At 39.4% G+C, this 11028-nt stretch overlaps 1 protein-coding gene across 1 annotated transcript in view; it reads left to right on the top strand.

Moving 5' to 3' along the window:
* The first annotated feature begins 610 nt into the window (after positions 1-610).
* Positions 611-11028, top strand: part of NCKAP5 (NCK associated protein 5) — a 379214-nt gene continuing 368796 nt past the window's right edge. Inside the window, exon 1 of the mRNA XM_048309430.1 lies at positions 611-731. The gene's annotated coding sequence lies outside the window, so the exon portion shown is untranslated. The remainder of the gene's footprint in view (positions 732-11028) is intronic.

Raw genomic sequence — 11028 nt, 5'->3', positions numbered from 1 at the left:
TAAATGCATCGGTTGATAATCCATTCTGGTCCCAGTATAAGCAAAAACGTAGCAGAGAATTATTAATTACATCACCACACCTATACAATAGAGTTCACTGTAGTTATGTAGGAGTTGAGGGTATTCAAGCAGTTTCTTTTGATGAAGTAATCAGGCTTCTTCTGGGGTCTGTTTCAGCTGCTAGGGGCGTGCTTCAAATGTAAATGACTGCCAAATGGATTCCTTCTAAATTCCAGCCAATTAAAATACATTTAAAGTGCAGCTGGTGGAGAGCAAAAGGCTTATAATTGCATAAGAAATGTTTGAGCATGAAGCAAATCCCTGAAGTTTAGTGAACAGCGATTATCATATACTGCATTTCTGGAGAAGTAGAGCAAGCAAACAAAAGAGCCTTCCAAAACTGCAGTCAGAGGCAAAGATGACACTTTTACCACCACCTTAAAAGAGACAAAGTCGGGAGTGTGTTTGTTAGGGTGTCAGTTTTCCACCCTTGGCTCTTTAAACCATGCAAGTTTGGCAGCTTGCCCTATGTGGTGCTGCATACAAATATTGACAGAACAGTGCGGTATTTGTTAAACCCCTTCTTGGGAAGCAAGTGATTGAAACTCTGAAGGAAGATCTGAGAACCTTAGACATTATATTTTTTCTCAGTAGCACTATAATATTTACAGAATGAAACAGAAAATAGTGAATGGGGTGTAATGAATGACCTTCCTTTTCTGCTTTGCCTTGTAAGTAAGGACAGATTTTTTTGTTTAATGCTTTAAATGATATTATAAAAGAGTTTTACAGCTAGTAGCACTGAAAGATGCCATTAACACTTTTGATTTAACCTCATGTTTTGGGAAAAAGCTTGGCTGATAGAACAGACCATGTAAATAGGTGAAAGACTTTGCCCAGGAAGTTGCTGTGTGCAGCCGCTGTGGATAATGTGTCCTATAGATGCAGAAACCTTACAGACTTTTAAATTCACATCTGTATTTGAATGTTGGTGCTTTCTAGGCATTTTATGCTCATGCCTTCATCTGCCTAGATGTGAGATTTCCAATTTTTCTGCCTCTACTATGCCTTAGCAAAATTTAATCTTAACCAGTAGATCATTGTGCTGATTTTAGAAATGGAAACAAAATTTTTATAGACGGTTCAGAGAGGTTTTTTTCTATGCAATATTTTATTGAAGGGCACTGTCTTTAACCTTTTGGTATAAAACAAATCTTTGAAATCAGGTGAATCAAAAGTGTTCCCTATGTTATCTCAGGTTTTTCTTAATTTAATCAGGAAGTAACAAATAAAATAGGAAAAAAATGTTTTCCAAAACTAACAAGTATTGTTTTCTACCGGTGTTGTATCTTACCACACAAAATTAATATGAAATCATTTGAAATTCCTGATTGCTTCCTCTTGTAACATGTCCTAGTCAGTCAGTCCATTTTGACTTCACTTTTGTTAACTCTGAGTAAAGACTCCTGCAAAGTTTCTAGTGACAGATCACATTGCAGCAGTAGGGGTTCAGTTAAATGTGCCTTGTTAATTGTTAATGTGAAAGTAGCACAGAGCACGTGCTGAAGACAGGCTCATAAGAACTAAGCTTATTGCCAAAATAAATGTCAATTCAACTATAAAATCAAGTTTTAGACACATTTGTCATGAAACATAAAGGCAAGTACACATATGCTTTGAAAATAACTGTAATGCAGTTAATCACAAAATATTCAAGAGAATCAACACGAAAAATCTCTGAGTTGAGGGGTTGGTTTTCTTTTAAAAAGCCTTACTAATTGACAATTATTACAGAGGGTAACCTATTGAATAGATTAAAACTACTTTGTTTGGGTAAGTCCAACTAATCCCCAGTCACTGTTGCAAAATTAGAGTCAATGTTAATAGCAATAAGTATGACGGAAATAAGCAAGTCTATGTGCTTATGAAATACATAGTATACATACAGTAAGTTTGAGCAGCACCTGGCCTATAGCAGCATTAAATGTTTGGTTCAAGCCCCACAGCAGTAAGGGTACAGGAGGGTGCAAACAAGAGTTAACTGATTGTAAAATGGATTTTTTTATTAGTTTTGAGATCTATAGACAATCAGTGAAACATAAGTAATTTATTATTACAAAAGACCAAATAACTCCTTTCTAAAGTTGCTAAATGAGGAAGCTGATAACTAAATGTAGACTCACTGAAAAGCCAGTCCATGGTTTTCTTTCTCTAATGGAATCTCAGGGCTAACAAAATTTGTTTCAAACTAAGCCTTTGTCTTAAATGGTCTTGACTCAGTTTAAATCAAAAGATGTATCTAGGTCCTCAGGAATAATAACATTTTTCATGTCATTTGCTTTTCCTTTATGCATATGTGCAATGACAGATGTATCCCCTATGCCCAGTGGTTCATGTGATATATCAGTTACCTTAAAGAAAGCAAGAGAGGTGCTTAGAAAGTGGTCAAACAAACAGGTGCAGAGGATGCAATAACCATCTGTATTTCCTTCTTGATCTCATTGTACCAGCACTAGGCTGGGGTTTGGATGTTTGCAAATTAGAGCCTCCTTTGCTTCACAATTAATCAGGGAGCAAGTGTCTTGGGGAGCTCACTGGCCTTGCAGGCACTGCTGCCTGGGCTCTGGAGCTTGGGGGAGCTTAGGTGGAGCTGTGTAAGAAACCTTCCAAACTGCCCTGCACTTCTGCACAGGTGTGGATGAAATGGTTTGGGAACACTTAAAAAGTTTTTAGGTGTCCCCGAGGCTAAATATCCTTTGGAAAGCTGGCTTTCTGGATTGTTTCCTTGGATATTAGCCCTTAAATCCTGCCAAAACACAGGCAGGTTTCTATTGGGCTTCTCCCCAGAATAACTTGCTGAAAAGTTGTACAACTTCGGTGTGTCTCCACAGGGAAAATTACATAAGTCTGACTGAAGGGTCGACATAATTTATAATGGCAAGCAGATGAGAACTTGCTTCAAGTTTTCCCCTGGGTGGTATTACTCAGTGATTCTGCTACAGTAAAAGCCACTACTACTTCATGCCTTTGGCAGATCAAACTCTGAAATTTTTGGGTATCTGAATATATACCCTCCTTTATTTAAAACCTTGCATGGAGTCTGCAATGGTTATACTGCCCATAGGACAGGGGAATGGCTGTTCTGCTGGTTTCCTGAACAGTGAAGAGCCCTTTGGTTTCTACATTAAAATACCTATTAATTTTAGGTAGGATTTACTATTCCTTCTGGTGCTCTAGGGAATTCTGGAGGACGAAGCCTGGCCCCATATTTAAGGAAAGTGGTACAGCAATGGAGAGATATCAAGTTAATTAGTGGATAAAGATGAAAGTTTGACCCAACCTGAAACCTAGCTAATAGCAAAATTCCTTCCACCTGGGCAGAAGGGGATTTTTCCTAAGTGCATGGTATTCTCCAATAGTTGTGAGAATGGAGGCCTCTGCTTTTTATGTTGCGCTGCATCTTAATGCTTGATAATGCCTCAGGTATGGCAAGGTACAAATGAAGGTATTGGCCTAAGGGAGCTGTTCCCCTGTGTCAGCCATGGTAACTTTGAGGTTTGGCACTGGTTTCTGTGGCAGGAGCTGCATGACCCATGTTTCCCTACCGCTGCTCTATCCTCTGCCATGGTCACTGGAGCTGGGCCTGAGCCCCACAATCCTCCTGGCACAGGGACAGAAATAAGCTATTTGCAATAGGAGACTCTGGGAGGAGTGTGTTTGCTTGGAGTACTTTTAGTGCATCTTTCACAGTTCTTTCCTAAACTCATTATCACTCCAGAACTCTTGGTCTGTCCTCACATGTGAGGCAGCAGTGTACTGGGATGCGAATGTCAGCATTTTGCCTCTCAGTGGACAATGGTCTAATGGTCTTTATAAGGATTTGCCAAACACCAGAACAGCTTGGAACAAAATACCTTTAAAAAAGCCAAAAAGATAGTGGTTGTTTTTCTAGATTAAAAGTGAAAATCATTGACACTAATTACAAATAGAATTTATCGTTTACACCAAAGTTGTGTCTGACAGTTTGTGTGACCTGTGAACTGAAAGCAAATGCAACTACTGCGCTGTGTCTTTATAGAGAGATTGATGAAAGTGGCTAGAAGAGCCCTCATGTTTCTTCACCTTCATCAAACAGTAAGCTTTGTTCCTCAGCAAGCTGACCAATTCTTGCTCTGAACGTTTATAATGTTTGCTATTACAAAATAAAACCTGCTGGGAAGCAGTTCTGGGATTTTTGGGTTTGCAGGATTTTAAAAAAAATAATTTTTCTATTTGCTTTTGTTAGTCATTGATTTGGTCAGTATTTTCCATGGATCACATGCAGGAAAGTTGGGGGACAAGTTGTTGTGAGGACAGATAATTATTGCTAAACATAGAAGTTGTGTAATAAATGGATGGAGGAAGAGAAGAAATACTGAAGTAATATAAATAGTTACACCCTCTCACACAGCCAGTGGAAAACCTAAATGAAAGAGTAATGTATACCAGATGTGTGTATCATGCTGAGTATAATTTTGCTAGGAATGATTTCCAGTAGGAAATAGTAGAAGGTAAGCAGGATTTTCTGAGTGTACTGCAAGAGATATGTTGCTGGCAGTGCCCTGTGAGCACCTCTAAGTATTTGTGGAGCCAGTTCTTTGGTAAACTTCCTTTTTTTTCCTACAGTTTTATGGCATAAGGATAACTGAAATGATCAATAGTCATTGGCTGGTCAAAAAAAAAAGAGCAATAGTCAGTGATGAAGCAAAAACTTACAGGTATCTTTGAATTACCCAAGCCATGGGACTGGAAATACTGATTTAGGCTGTCCTTCAAATCTGGGAGCTTGTAAGAGCTGAGGCAGCCCGTTCTCTGCAGAACTTCACCACCATGGTGAAACTCTCTCTTTATAGTCTTTAAAGAGATCATTTCAAGCCTCACACAGAGCCTGTGGATAAACTGAGATTAACCTTCTTCAAATTGCTGGCACAGTTTGTTGGTGGCATAACAGGCAGCTCTCCAGCCTCTCACCTAAGCATTAAAATCATCACGCACATGGTGAAGTTGTTGACAATCCTTTCCTTCCTAGAAAGCAAGTCTAATGAACACTGTATTTTAGTTTTCCACAATTGGACAGTTCAGGGCAGTAGTCCAAAACCTTAATCTTGTGATAACTAGAGTTGATAAATGAGGACATCACACTTAAATGAGATTTTAAGGCCTTGATGATCAGTGCAGGTAGCTGTGGATCACAGAATGGATCCTGGGCCTTAATGAAATTACTCTTCCAGACATATATCCTTCCTTGCAGGACCAAATTTATTTTCCTGTCCAAAGGCAAGGAGTTGTCCCTTTCTGTTGTCTGTGGTAAGAAGCACTAAGCAGGAATTCAGAGTAATTTTGATATGATTTCTTTAGTGGTAGCCCACATGAATGTTGTCTTTGTCACATCAACCCAGGAGAACTTTGCCTGGAAAGGCAGCTGGCTTCATTGCTGTGAGCTCTGTTCCTGTAGGGTCAGACTGTGTCTCTAGGCACCAATTTTTAGAAATATGATTGCTCCAAGGAAGGAATTGCCTTTATTTCTTTCATTTGTTGGAAGAAAGGTAATTTACTTCTGTTTTCCAGCCTCTCACTCACACTGGCTCAGTTTTGTGATTGGTCCTAAAGGAAAAGCCAATTCTTTATTCTTTCCGAATCACCCTTCCAGAGAAAATAACAGTAGCTGTGTAGTTCCTACTCTTTCCACCTCTCTGAGCCCACAGGGGATGTATGCAGAGACACAATCCAAATAATGTCTGCACTTGTAGTACTCCTCTTTTTTCAGTCTAGAAAGGCTGTGTACAGCTCAAAACCAAACTGACCTACTGCAAAAAATTACGTGGGGACAAAATGCGTTCTTGGAACCATGTTCACATTTGAAGCAACAGTTTTACCTTCTGCAACACTCTCTGGCATCATGAGGTACAAGTTAGTGCAGGTAAATTTGTAAAAAATATTTTATACCTCCCTGATTCTCCTGTGGAGAAGCACGGGGCTGATTTTTTGTCTCTTGCCATTTTTATTGCTAACAACTTACTTTTAATATTGCAACATATATTTGGCCTGAATTATTTAACATAAATGCATGAATTATTGTGCAGTCTTGTAGGATAGGGATACATGTTACAAGGAATATTTGAATATAAAATTTCATGGTTTACAAAATGCTGTGGAGAATAATGTAATCCTGCTTTCTTTTGCAATCTAAATCCAGCTGGGCTGGGTAAGTATTCAGCTGGGAGGTTTGAAGGATCACCTGGGCCATGCAGGTAACAGACATGCAGTTCTGAGGGGATATCTGTGCATGGGTGGGATGTGCATTTACAGCTCTTCTGTGAAATGAGGTCTGGTAAAGGGCTTTGTGACTGCCTGGCCTGACGTGCATGATACAAATGTGATGTATCACTACTGACAGTAAAAACTGAAAGCACACTTTATGGACTGCCTCTCAACAAGAGAGCTTTATGAGGGCAGAAAGCAAGGCCCCTGTACTGCTGCTGGTCCCCTCAGGAGGCTGTGGTGGAGTGCCAAAACCGAATAATTTTGAAACTAAATATCTTTAAATGGATTCTTTGTTCATTTAAAGGAGATAGAGTGGAGAGGACAGAGGCTTCTCTGGGGAATGTAGTGGTTTTGTTGTGCAACACAAAGACTGTGTTTGAATCAAGATGTGGGTACTTCTAACAAGGTCTTTTCTAGCAACATGAGTCATGCACTACAATTTCTGCAGAACCCAATTTCTTACTCTGAAATTTGTATTGGCTTTTTGAGATTGCCTTCTATCTCATCTTCTGAGCTAACTTCTCCTTCTTGATGGAGGATCTGTAATGAGGTGCTTCTTTCATTGACCACTAAGAGCTCCACACAGGTTGTGCTGTGATCAAAGACATTTTCTCTTTTCTCTAATGGCAAAACTGTTGATTTACTGCAAGGCAGCAGGCTGATCTCTATGCCAGCACACTTAATTAGAGGGATTTTTTGCCCCACAAAGCTATTTCCTTCATACACAAGAAAAAAATAAGAGGAAGTGGAGAGCAGAGAGCAGAGCAACCATGAGTAAATACTTATATTTTTTATCATTGGAAAGGATCCTAGGATGGAATTTGTTGAACTTACTAGCTGAGCCTCAGTGCAGCTGTGGCAGTTGGTGTCATCCAAGAATATGCTTGAGTGACATACCGAGTTGGCTTTAGAGACTAACTTGCTCTTTAATATGATTTAAGACATTGGAATTTAGGTGCAGCTTCATTTGGGCTTTGTTAATACCGAGAGGATGCAGCTTCATGCTGCAGGTGCTGGACACACAAGAAGTCCTGTGGTGGTACTGCAGGTGCCTGGATAATGTCATACTCCACGGGGGGTTTCATTCATCCCAGCCTGGCTGCTGCTCCTGCTGCTTCCAGCACCAATATTTTGACAGTCAGAATCAACAAAGCTGGAAAGAGGTTCAGGTTTATTTCAGAGCAAAGATTTGTTTGATGGATCAGACAGCTTCAGTAGTGTGGCCCAAAACTCTGCCAGTTATTGGCTAGAGCAATGAAGGGGAGAACAAGTAGAATTCCCTAGAGATTTACTATAAAATCCCAACACCTTGGCTCTTTTCTTTTTTCCCTCTACAATGTGCATTTTGCTTACCACCCTGGGGAAAATCTTACAAGCTGTTTTCCTCTGCAGAACCCCTGTGATTACTACTTAGTTTTTTATACAATATATCTGGCCATTGAAGAGGATTTCTTGAACCAACATGATCCAGGAATACCTAACCTGAGAACAGTCTGCTGAGACCTCACAGGGCTTTTTTATCCACTGGAGGAAGAGGCTTCAAGCCCCTGGCAAATGGTGTTACAGATCTCTGTCAGATCATTTTGCCGCTTTGCTCAAGAGAAGACAATAAAATAATTATTCAGGAGGAATACTTGAGAGCTCGAAGCACTTTTTCTTTACACCAGAGCCACGACCTGCAAACAATAAACAATGGGAAAGTTTGTCTTAGTACACAATTTAGCAGAATAAAAAAGGCTGGAATTCTTTTAACAAAGTATGTTCTCTTCTCCTCAGACATTTTGGAAACTGATGTCACTTGTAATTCTTCAGGAAAGAAAAAAAATCCCTGCAGTTTGCAGTACATCAATGCAGGCATTTTTCTCCTGTCTAATCTATAAAAAGACATTGTATACAAATGTTATTTTCTCTGCCAGAAATGCATTCCTGGAACATAATAAAGGCTTTTCTGTTGTTCAGTAATTTGGATAATAGTTTCTCCATGAAGTCTCATAACATTTATTTACTCCCATAAATGATTAGACCAAGTGGTTTCTGCAGTTGAAACTGGAATCTCTCTGCAATAAGCTTTCTTACTGTAATAATTCTGTAAACATTATGCCTAAAATAATTTTAAATGACAAATTTATATGACTAACATAATATGGATATGAAATAAATCTGTAGAGCTCTGTGTATAAAGTACAGAAAATTTTAATAGAAGAGTCATCAGCAGTGTAGGTTAAACTAAGCAAAACTTTTCTAGAATTATTTTCTAGAATCATTGACAGCCTTGAAGAGTTACAAATATTTTTCGTTCGGAACAATTAGATTGCAGTAATTGTGGCAACTGCACTTTTTTGCTTTCCTGTAGGCCCACGGTCAGCTCTATTAGTTACAGTGTAAAGGCAAGGAATTTGAGGGGAGTATTCCTCTCACATGGTTTGGCAGGTGTCAGAGGGAGAAGGAGAGGTGCAACACAGCTCACTGTGTAAAATAAATGGTGCTGCATTATGTGAAGGGGTTGAAGAGTCTGAGGGCAGCAAGGCTGGGTTGGAATCAGCACTCACCCAGCCAAACTTTGGGACAAGTACTTGGGACCCAGCTTGTGTGTATCTGTTATAAGGATACCTCACCTTTGCCAGTCCTCATTTGTATATAACCCACTGGGAAGATGGTGGTGCAATCACTAATGCTGCATCCTCTTTCACTAGAGCTGAAATTCTCCTGCCTTTTTATTTACTTTGCTTCCCTGGCATCCTGCCTTCACTGACTGGTTCAAGTTTACATTTCTCTCCTTGCATGCAGGAACTAATAATCACTGAAGGTGACCAGAACAGTGCAAATGAATGCATTTAGATTAAAGATGATGCCTACCTGTTTTGGTTTTTGGGGATCTGTTTTATTCCACTATTTCCTAGTGGTGCTCATTTCATCTGAAAGATGAATCACTTGTTGATGGATTTAACAGTCTTCATTTTCTTCACAGGGGTGCTAAGCATCATCCCCCTTCAATCAAATAAAGTTTGAAGTTTAAATTGGATTCAGGAGGCATGAAAAGACGATGCCTTTAGAAGCTAATATATTAGATAGTCCTTGGGATTCTGCAGCATGAGACAAGGGTAAAAATAAGAGAGAGCTGAAAATACCCACAACTTGTTCTGTTTGAGGAGGCAACATTAAAAAGTTCAGTGTGGGGGTCCATGAATGTGTTGGGAGAGCCTCTGCTCTGCCACAGCTGCTTCAGGTCTGGAATTCAGGTATCAGAGGAAGCCAGATTAAGCCTGACTTTCTGATCATCTAATGCAACCTATGGCTAGAAATATTATGAGTGTCATCACATATGTCTCACAATGACACATTTTTTTTAGCTGGAAGCATAACTGATTTCAAAGATACTGGAGGGTGAATGTGGTTTTTTTCAAATTTGCTTGCTTTTTCTTTTTTTTTTAATAAAGCTTTTGCTTGATTCTCATCTGAAGGCATACTTGGTTTTTGGTTTTGTGTTAGTTCAATAATATTGTCCCCCCAAAAGTCCACCTTTTTCCTTAAATCAGATCTTGATTTTCAATAACTTCATGGGGATGTTTCATTTTTATGAGCGGCTTTTAGGCCTCACTGGATCCTACAGGGCTGAGGTCCCTTTGCACTCCTTTGCATCTTCCTGCTGCCATCAGTGGCTGCTGGCTCTTGGAACAGAATTACTCCATGGAATCCTGAAAGTAGGTTAGGCTGAAGCTTTCACAAGCCTCCCTGGAGGGAGTTTCAGATGTGCAAATCCCAGTGAACTATCATCTCAGAGAAATGTCACTGAGACATCACATAGACAGGGCTGACTCCCTTTGCTTCCTCCCGGAAACTTTTGGAAATTGGAAAAGGATCAGCAGTGTCAAGAGAGGTCAGAGTGCATGTGTAAAGTGCTCCTGTATGCGCATCTCACCCAGTGCTGTTCCTAAAGTTTCCGCTGGGACAACGTGTTCTTTTTAGCTGGGCAATTAGAATATGAAACAAAAAAAAGGAGGTCATCTAAATAGGGCCCCTTTGTAATTTCTTACATAATACTGTGCATGGCAAGAATGACTTATTGACCCTGCTTAGGGCACAGAGGGATGATAGACAGTTCATAATCCTTCCCAGGCAGGGACTGCTTTCAACTGCTTCGGTGGTGCTGTGTTTATCGAAAAAATGCTCTTTATATGTATGAGGAAAGTTAGTATGAGGAAAGTTAAGATTTTAAGTAAAGGCACATGATAACTGGGAAGATTGTTTTCACTTTTGTGAGATTTCTATCAAATCAGTCTAATAGTAATGCAAATCATTGGAAAACTTTACAAGATTTAAAATGGGCTTTGGTCTTGTCCTTGATATCCAGGAAAGCCTGTCACTTAAGCCTGTATCCTTGGAAAGGCTAAGGTATTCTAAATCCCACCTAAAACCTTACTTTCTGGATGCCAACTGCACTATATTGTGTGAATATATTTCAAATTTTCTTCACACTGGTGAAGAATTAAGCCCTTTTTCAGTTTTCAGTAGGTTTTATTTAAATTTACTTATAAATAGAAAAATTGTCACATTCTCAGGTTTGGGCTTGTTTAACACACCTGAAGACAAACTACAGAAGAAAAGCCATGAAATGATACATTTCCACAGCTAATTAAAAAATCTCTCTTCTTTTTTTTACCAAAGGAAGTATTTTATTAGAGAGAGTAGTGAAACCGTTTGATCACTGAACGTTTTTAGACTTTT

Source organism: Corvus hawaiiensis, chromosome 7 (genome assembly GCF_020740725.1).
Source record: "Corvus hawaiiensis isolate bCorHaw1 chromosome 7, bCorHaw1.pri.cur, whole genome shotgun sequence".
NCBI classification, from domain to species: Eukaryota; Metazoa; Chordata; class Aves; order Passeriformes; family Corvidae; genus Corvus; species Corvus hawaiiensis.
Note: the sequence above shows the minus strand (reverse complement) of the source record. Positions and strands in the feature narration are given on the sequence as shown.